The 8,665-nt window shown below is 38.0% G+C and overlaps 1 pseudogene; it reads right to left on the bottom strand.

Annotated features, from left to right (window-relative positions):
• Positions 1-229: 229 nt before the first annotated feature.
• LOC121483366 lies at positions 230-1,531 on the bottom strand (annotated as a pseudogene).
• Positions 1,532-8,665: the final 7,134 nt, after the last annotated feature.

The raw sequence follows: 8,665 nt of genomic DNA, 5'->3' as shown, positions 1-8,665 counted from the left end.
AAATGGCTGTCTCCTCTACTACCCTTTAACCTTCATGAGGACAATGGTCATATCTAATCACTTTGTCTCTACCATATAGCACAATGTCTAGTAAGTACTGAAAAAAAATATTTGTTAAATGAATACATTTTTAATTATATATATTTGATTCTTTTTGTTCATCATTGAAATTCAAGAAACATTTTTTTCATTTAAAAAAGTATTTAGAACACATAAAACAAGGCAACATTTATTCTTTCTTCTCGTCTTCTGGTGTGGGGTCTGTGGGTGGCTCCTCCACGGTTGCACTGTTGCTCTCTGAGCCAGTGTTACTATCACTGGTCCCTTCCTCGGTCATACTGTCCACCCCCTCCTGCCCACTCTCCTTGTCCTCAGAGGAGTAGACGTGCCTTCTTCACCGTTCTGTTGGCTTTCCACTGCTTCTTCAAGGTGTGTCTCCTCTGTCTCCATAGGGATGCTTTCCTCGTCCTTCTTCTCCTGGGTCTTACTAGCAGCTGGCTCTTGCTCGGGAACCATGCTGCTAGTCAGCTTGCTCTGCTGCTTCTCTCTCCCTCTCCTCTTGCCTTTTGCGAGCCTGCTCTTCTGCTTGTGCAACTTCAGCGGCAATCTTTTCCATATCCACTTCTACTTTCAAACCGCACAACCTTTTAAGTTCATTGTTAAATGAATCTGTGCTTTCTAGAAACTTCCTCATCTTTTCCTGGTGTCACTCCTCTATCTGAAGAAGTTCAGCTTCTAGTTTTCGCTGACGAACCATTAAGGACTGGGCCTGTCGTTTGAGGACCTGCATTCTAGCTGTTGTGACAACCCACCGAACGTCTGGCACCACACTCCAAGGATTTCACTGATGAGGCGGTGGTTTCTCTGGAAACGTGTGGTGGCTGTAGCTTCATTGAAAAGCCATCATCATAATCATCTGGATCTTCAGCAGGCTGAATGCTCAGGTAAGGTTCTCCTTTCTCCATGCGAGACTGTCTCTGTCGACTTTCTTCCTCTAAATCAGCTTCTGCACGACTTTTCGCATTTATGTAAGCAAGGTATGAGGGGGGGTTAGGATAGGCCTTCAGAGATTCATTGTACTCTGTCTTTTCTGCTTCATATTCGTTTAAATATTCTTGTTTTTCTTCATCAGTGAGATCTTGCCACATGCCAACAATAATCTTGCCAATCTCCCACAACTTTAGGTCAGGGTTGGAAGCTTGTACTTGGTCCCAGACCTTTCTGCTGTACCTCATGTAGGGCATCAGCAGCTTATCTGGTGGCTTTGGGGGTTTTGGAATCGTAATACCAGAGGATGCCGTGACCCTGCTGTTGGTGCCCGGGTTCCCTCCAAGCCTGTAGTTGTTGTAGGCGAGATGACTGTATGGATTGTATCCCACAAACCCTGGTGTGCTGGGCATTTGTGTTGCAGGAGCTGGGGTGGGAGGTGGGGCATAAGATGGTCTTTTTGACATTTTGGAAGATTAAGTTCTCAGCTCCTTAAGAATGAATCTGAGACATCATGGGCAGAAAAAGGGCCCGCAGCTCCAGCCTCGTTTCTCCATATATTTGATTCTGATTGTTACCTCCTACGTTCAGTGGAAAAGAAGCAAATAAATATTAAATTTGACAAATAATAATTTTATAAAATAATAAATCACTAAGATGATAAAATTTTCTATTTTCTTCTTAGCTAGGCCCAAAATATTGGGAAGGGTTTCATAAAATCGGAGACAGAATCTATCTCAATAGCTATCTCCTTTCCCTTAAATTTATTCCCTGGTCAAGTTAATTTCATAGTGAATTATTTCAAATATGTAAAGACCTAGTAGTTTTTTTAAAGATTTTATTTATTTATTCATGAGAGACACATAGAAAGAGAGAGCGAGAGAGAGAGGGGAGCAGAAACACAGGCAGAGGGAGAAACAGGCTCCATGCAGGGAGCCCGACGTGGGACTTGATTCCAGGACTCTAGGATCACACCCCAGGCTGAAGGCAGGTCCTAAACCGCTGAGCCACTCAGGGATCCCCAAGGCCTGATAGTTTTGATACTACTTAAACTGTTCCAAAACATAGAAAGAGAATGAGAGCTGCTGATTTCATTTTAGGAAATTGGCAAGAGGCTGAGACTCAAAAATAGCAGACAAGAAAGAAAATCCCCGAAGATTTTAATATATAAATCCCAAATAAAATATTAGTAAGAGAATCCAGTGGTGCATTAAAAGATTAATTTACCACAGCTAAACAAGATTTACTCAGAATGTGGGGATTATTTAACACTGGGAAAGTATTAATATATTTATGTAATTCACCATATTAATAGGTCAATTCAGATATGTTTCATTGTTGGTGACATAGGAATAGATAGATGCTTCCTTAACACATTCATCTCTGAGATATTCAGAACATTCTCATTGAAATCAGAAATGAGGCAATGTAGTTTTCCTGAAAGTTCTAAAAGTATTATTAGTCAATGCAAATAGCAAATAGACAAGAGGATGAAATAACAAGTAAACATTAGAAAAGAGAACAGAAAATAAGTATCATGTGCAGATAATGGGAATATATACTAGATAATCCAAAATATTAATCAACTGAAAACTACTAGACAAAGAGAAAATTTAGTATGTTGGTTGATCACAAAGTTAATATATAAAAACCAAGAGCTTGTCTACACGCTGATGGTAACTATTCAGAAAATGCAGAAGGATAGATTCTCTTTCCCACAGCAGCAACAGGACAAAACATAAAGAAATACTATTAACACAAATCATACAGAACCCATAGAGAAGATGCAACTAGCAACGGAGTTTCAAATAAAAACTCAGCAAATATAAAACAAAACCACTTGGAAATTTTGAAACCCTTTTTAAATAACTCTTGGGATAAAGGAGTAACCCAAACTTTAATGTTTGACTCTATAGGAAATCACAGGAATTAATTACACTGCAATTTAAACCATAGAGAATGTGACAAATTCTGTAGTTAGAGAAGAATCAATAGCTTTAAATGTTTTCATGCAAGAAGACTTGAAAATAAATTAAGCATTCAATTCAAGAAGCTAGGAAATAAAAGAAACTTAAAGGATAGCAGAAAGTAAGATTTGAAAAAGATACCAGAGCAATTCATTAATTACCAATGGAAGAAAATTGTGAGATCACTAAATAAAGGGATCTGGGTTTGAAAATTGCGATGAAAGATGAATGGATAGGTTTAAAGATGCAGTAAAAATGAAAGAGTAAAGATATATAAGGTTCATTATTTTTAAAAGTCAGTATTGTAGCCACAAATTAAAAAAATGATAATAAGTATGTACTATTCTAGGCTAATAAATTTGAAAGGTCTGATAAAAAGGGTTATTTTCTCAACAAATATATAGTACCAAGAATGGTGTAGAAGACTTTCAGGCGGGATCCCTGGGTGGCGCAGCGGTTTGGTGCCTGCCTTTGGCCCAGGGCGCGATCCTGGAGACCCGGGATCGAATCCCACGTCAGGCTCCCGTGCATGGAGCCTGCTTCTCCCTCTGCCTGTATCTCTGCCTCTCTCTCTCTCTCTCTCTCTCTGTGACTATCATAAATAAATAAAAATTAAAAAAAAAAAAAAAAAAAAAAAAAAGAAGACTTTCAGGCAAGGTCATTCTTTAAATCCATGTTTTCATTTTCTCCTCTCTATTCCTATAGATATGTTTTTTTTAATGGAATCATACATAAAAAATTCATCACTTTTTAAAATGACATGATAAAAAATTGGATACATGAATAGTTCAATAGAATATAAATGTTATTCTTATAGATGAAATATCTTGATTTAAGAATAAATGAAAACCAGAGAATTTCTCTTAAGGACATTAAAAGTCTAAATACACACGGACAGACTATTTTGTTGGGTGTAAACTTTTAACTCCAAAGTCAAAGTAAGTAACAAGGGGCTCCATAATATACATTTTTCAAAACTACCAATCATGCAAAATTTATTTCCTAATACTTCTGTAGAAATATTCTCCCTTCTTAATTCTGCAAAGTATCTTTTTTTTTCTAAATTTTTATTTATTTATGATAGTCACAGAGAGAGAGAGAGAGAGAGGCAGAGACACAGGCAGAGGGAGAAGCAGGCTCCATGCACCGGGAGCCCGACATGGAATTTAATCCTGGGTCTTCAGGATCACACCTTGGGCCAAAGGCAGGTGTCAAACCGCTGCACCACCCAGGGATCCCTGCAAAGTATCTTTTCTCTTGAGTTTTCTATCTCATAATACAGATTAGGCACATTCAATTGTCCTATTTTTTCATTTACAGGATATATACTTTTATTTTTCTTTGCTGTTTCCCCATTACATGAGCCCTGCTGTGAATGTGCACACAATCTTGGAGTTTATAGTCTGATCAGATGGATTAACCATATTAACTTGGGCTCCAAGCGAGCAATTTTATTGTTGCTAATAAATATTACAAGTTCTAGATATCAGGCCTGAGGAACTTCTCTTCAAAGGTGCATTCCTTGAGCTCTGTTCCTTTTATGTCATCAAAGTGCCTATCTCTTTATTTCCTATGTTTCCTTTAGCTTCTTTCACAAATTGTGACTTGTACACACAAAGTAATTCCTAAAAGTTATTCTTGAATCAAAAGAGCTGAGAAGTCCTCTGTTTCTTTTCTATTATATATGGAAGTTTAAAACTAAATATCCTTTTGCCTTGCTTATTTGAATACAAACTTTAGGAACTTACAACTAATCACAAAATAATAAAAAATAGACTCATTCCATTTTCCAGGAGAACTGACCAAATCTTTAATGCTTTCTCTTTTCTGTCTCCACGCACACATACAGGCCATTGGCATGGACTTAATAAATCAAAGAGCTGAGTATTTGCTGTCAGCATCATCCATGCAATATCAACGTATCTATTCAAATATATATGTACTCTTGCTTCCAATAATGTCTCATTTGGTAGGAAAAATTCATAAGCATATAATACAGAAACTGTGTGGTAGACAAAATAATTGTTCTCCAAATACTTCCACGCTGTAATCCCTGGAACCTGTAAATATGTTAATTTACATGACAAAAGGAATTCATATATGGGAGTCACATATATGTATGGTTTAATTAATAGATATAATTAAGGTTACAGACTTTAAGATAGGGAGATTATGTAGAAAATCCATGAGAGTTCACTTCACTTACATGAGCTCTTATATGCAAAGAACTTTCTCTCACTGGAGACACAAGATGTGGGGCAGAAAGAAAAGTCAGAGAGATTTTAAATATGAGGACTTACTTTGTAGGTGATAGAAGAGGGTCACAAGCCAGGGAATGTGATTGCTCTTCAGAAGCTGAGAACAACCTCCAGCCAACAGCCCGCATTGAGCCAGGAACCAAAATTTTATAAGCACAATACAAGGAACCGAATTCCCCCAACAGACCCAATGCACGTAGAAGCAGAATCTTCTCAAGCCCCGTTTCCCTAGTAGGAAACGCAGATCTGCTGACATCGCAATTTTAGCTCAGTGAGACCCAAGTTGAACTTCCATCCTATAGAACTGTCATTTAATAACTGGATGTTGTTTTAAGTTAATTTGTTACAGCAGCAATAGAAAACTATATAGCATCCTATCACAATTCTATGAAAAACAACCACAAAAAGCATGCTTAACATGTTTTGGCACTACATAAGAAATGGTAAGCTTTGCTCTTTCTTTTGGAATCATTTATTTACTTTTTAAAAGATTTTTATCTATTTATTTGAGAGAGAGAGAGAGAGAGAGAGAGAGAGAGAGAGAGAGAAAGAGAGAGAGATCACAGGCAGGGGAAGGGCAGAGGGAGAAGCAGACTCCCCACTGAGCAGAGAACCTGATGTAGGGATGTGGGACTCGATCCCAGGACCCTGGGATCATGACCTGGGCGGAAGGCAGATGCTCAACTGACTGTGCCACCCAGGTGTCCTTCTGGAATCATTTATGATGTGCAAATACTGACCATCCTAGGAGAAAGGCAAGGAAGTGGGGACAGGCTCTCAGATACAGAACAGAAGTGGGAGAGGCATTTCAGACTTTACTGACACCTTATATACAAAACGTACTGAGAATAAGCATAAATTTAGCAATGTTCTTGCCCCAGAGATAGATATTTGGAATATTTAATGTTAGCTCTTATAATTATGATGTCCTCACTCTGAGTCACTGGATTAATTCACAATTTGCTACAATTTACAATTAGGAATCCATTTGTATTTGTTATCCTTTTTGGTTCTCAGAATAACTTTGCGAAATAGATCAGATGGATGGCAACCATCCATTTAAACATGAAGAAAGTAAGGTACAAATGGGTTAAATCTTTTTTTAAGATTTTATTTATTTATTTTAGAGAGAGAGCGAGCAGTCATGAGCAGGCAGGAGGGCAGGGCAGAGGGAGAGGGAGAGAGAATCTTCAAATAGACCCCCTGCTAAGCAGGGAGCCTGATGAAGAACTCAACTCCAGGACCCTGAGATCATGATCTGAACCCAAGGCAGACACGCTTAACTGACTGAGCCACCCAAGTGCCCCTAGGTTAGACCTTTGGGAGAGAGGCACAAAAATAGTGTCAAGCATGGATTTAAACTGCTTTCTGAGACTATACAATGGTCTTTATTCTCAGAGAAGAGTCAACAAGCAGTAGAGTAACCTGCTTAGATTTCCCAGACGTTCCCCCTTCCTTTTCTTTTTCACGTGTCATCTATTAATGTTTTATCCATTAGTTTCTTCTACTAAAACTTTAATCTCTTCCCAGTTGCATATCTCGACATTTTTAGAGGGAAATCTGAAGTTGCTAAGGAATTGAAGTGTTCTCTTCTGAATTTTCTGAAAATAGAATAAAAGTGTGATTTTTATCACTAAAATGGTTCTCTAAAAAATACCACTAAAACTATTTTTGGTATCTTACTGTTTGAACTATTTGCTATGACATATATGTGCATTCTAGGAGAAAGCATTGGAGGGTCTATCTATATCACAGTCCTGATTTGTATTGGGATTTCAGGAAAAGTTTCCTAAGGAAGTGAGCATTAGGGTGACATATGAAGGAAGAAGAGGAGTTAGTCAAGTGGGGAAGAGAAAAAAAGAAAGAAAGCCAGTGGCCTTGACAATCATGACTAGAAGGCAAATTGGGAGCTGAGAGGACAGCAGGCACTAGAACACTTATTGAAGGGTTTTAAGCCAGGAAATGATAGAATTCAAATTGTTTTAGAGAGGTCACTCTGACCATTATGTGAATAATGGCTTGGAAGAAGACTTGAAAAATCAAGGATATCACGCACATTTTCAGATCAGACCACTAAGGAAATCAAGGATGCTATGACATTTTGGTTTGAGCACCTGGACAAATGGAGGTTTCAAGGGTTAAGATGAGGAAGATGGGAAGAGGAGCAGGATGGGCAGAGGAAATCAAGAGTTTAGCTTTGAATATGAAGAGTTGGACTATCTATGAGACTTCTGTGTAGAAATGCCAAGTAAACACTTATATACAGAGTGAATTTCAGGCTAGAAGTAAAAATTTAGGATCCTATGTACATAGGTTGTACCAAAAATTTGGTCATGGCTGAGCCAGACTAGATAGAGAATATGAAGTGAGAGAAGGCCTATGGGGCAAGGAACTCGACGTGAAAGAAAGATAGGTGGACAATCTTGTATTAGGTATTGTGAAATGGTCAAAACCATGAAGATATATTTGAGAAACTTGTCAGCAGAACTTGAACCGATCCCGACATACGTAACGGCTAAAGCCTATTGGCACACATGAGAAGCTTTTTATGGTCTATTTGTCTGATGGGTAAATATTTAAATATGGTTTATGATTTTAAACCTAAACATCAGTGTGTTTGATTAGAGATTGCTTCTCCAAACCCCAGTAGGGTATTAGATTATATGTAATATATGCTCTGTGTTACTTACAAAAATCTACTCTCTGACTTCTGCGCAGTAACTGGTCCCGAGTGTTTTAGATAAGGCACTTATAGCACGTGCTAGTGCACAGAAGGACAAAAGAATATGGCATGTGTCTGGAGTAAAATGTGGACTGGTGATAAATGAAGCTGAAAATACAGGAAGAGGAAAGGCCATGCAGGTCTTTGTAAGTCATATTAAGGAAAGTGATTTTTAGATTAAATCCAATTAAAACTAGTAGTTTACTTTTTGTGGGTAACATTTTTATTCCTATTCCATAAACAGTTAACCTGAGCCGGTAATTACCTTGCTCCCTGCCACATAGCTAATAAGTAGTTGGATTTCTCATTTAGTGCAAATAATTCTAGAGACCCCGCCCTTAACCATAGTGCATAATAATCAGTGTGGAATGCCAAGGGGACGCTGGATGGCTCAGTGGTTGAGCATCTGTCTTTGGCTCAGGTCCTGATCTTGGAAACCGGGATCGAGTCCCACATCTGGCTCCTTGTGGAGAGCCTGCTTCTCCCTCTGCCTATGTCTCTGCCTCTCTCTCTGTGTGTGTTTCTCATAAATAAATAAAATCTTAGAAAAAGAAAGAATGTCAAATGTTTTATGTATTCTGAATAGTATATTTGTATGTGTATACCTAAATGTGTGCATTTGCTATTTTTTTCTTACAATTTTATTGAGGTATAATTGACAACAAATTGTGCATATTTAATGTGTGCAATTTCATATGTGTTCAACCATGAAATAGTCATAGCAATCTAGA

The sequence above is a fragment of the Vulpes lagopus genome, chromosome X (genome assembly GCF_018345385.1).
Source record: "Vulpes lagopus strain Blue_001 chromosome X, ASM1834538v1, whole genome shotgun sequence".
NCBI classification, from domain to species: Eukaryota; Metazoa; Chordata; class Mammalia; order Carnivora; family Canidae; genus Vulpes; species Vulpes lagopus.
The sequence above is the reverse complement of the archived record's forward strand: the minus strand, read 5'-3'. Positions and strand labels throughout refer to the sequence as shown.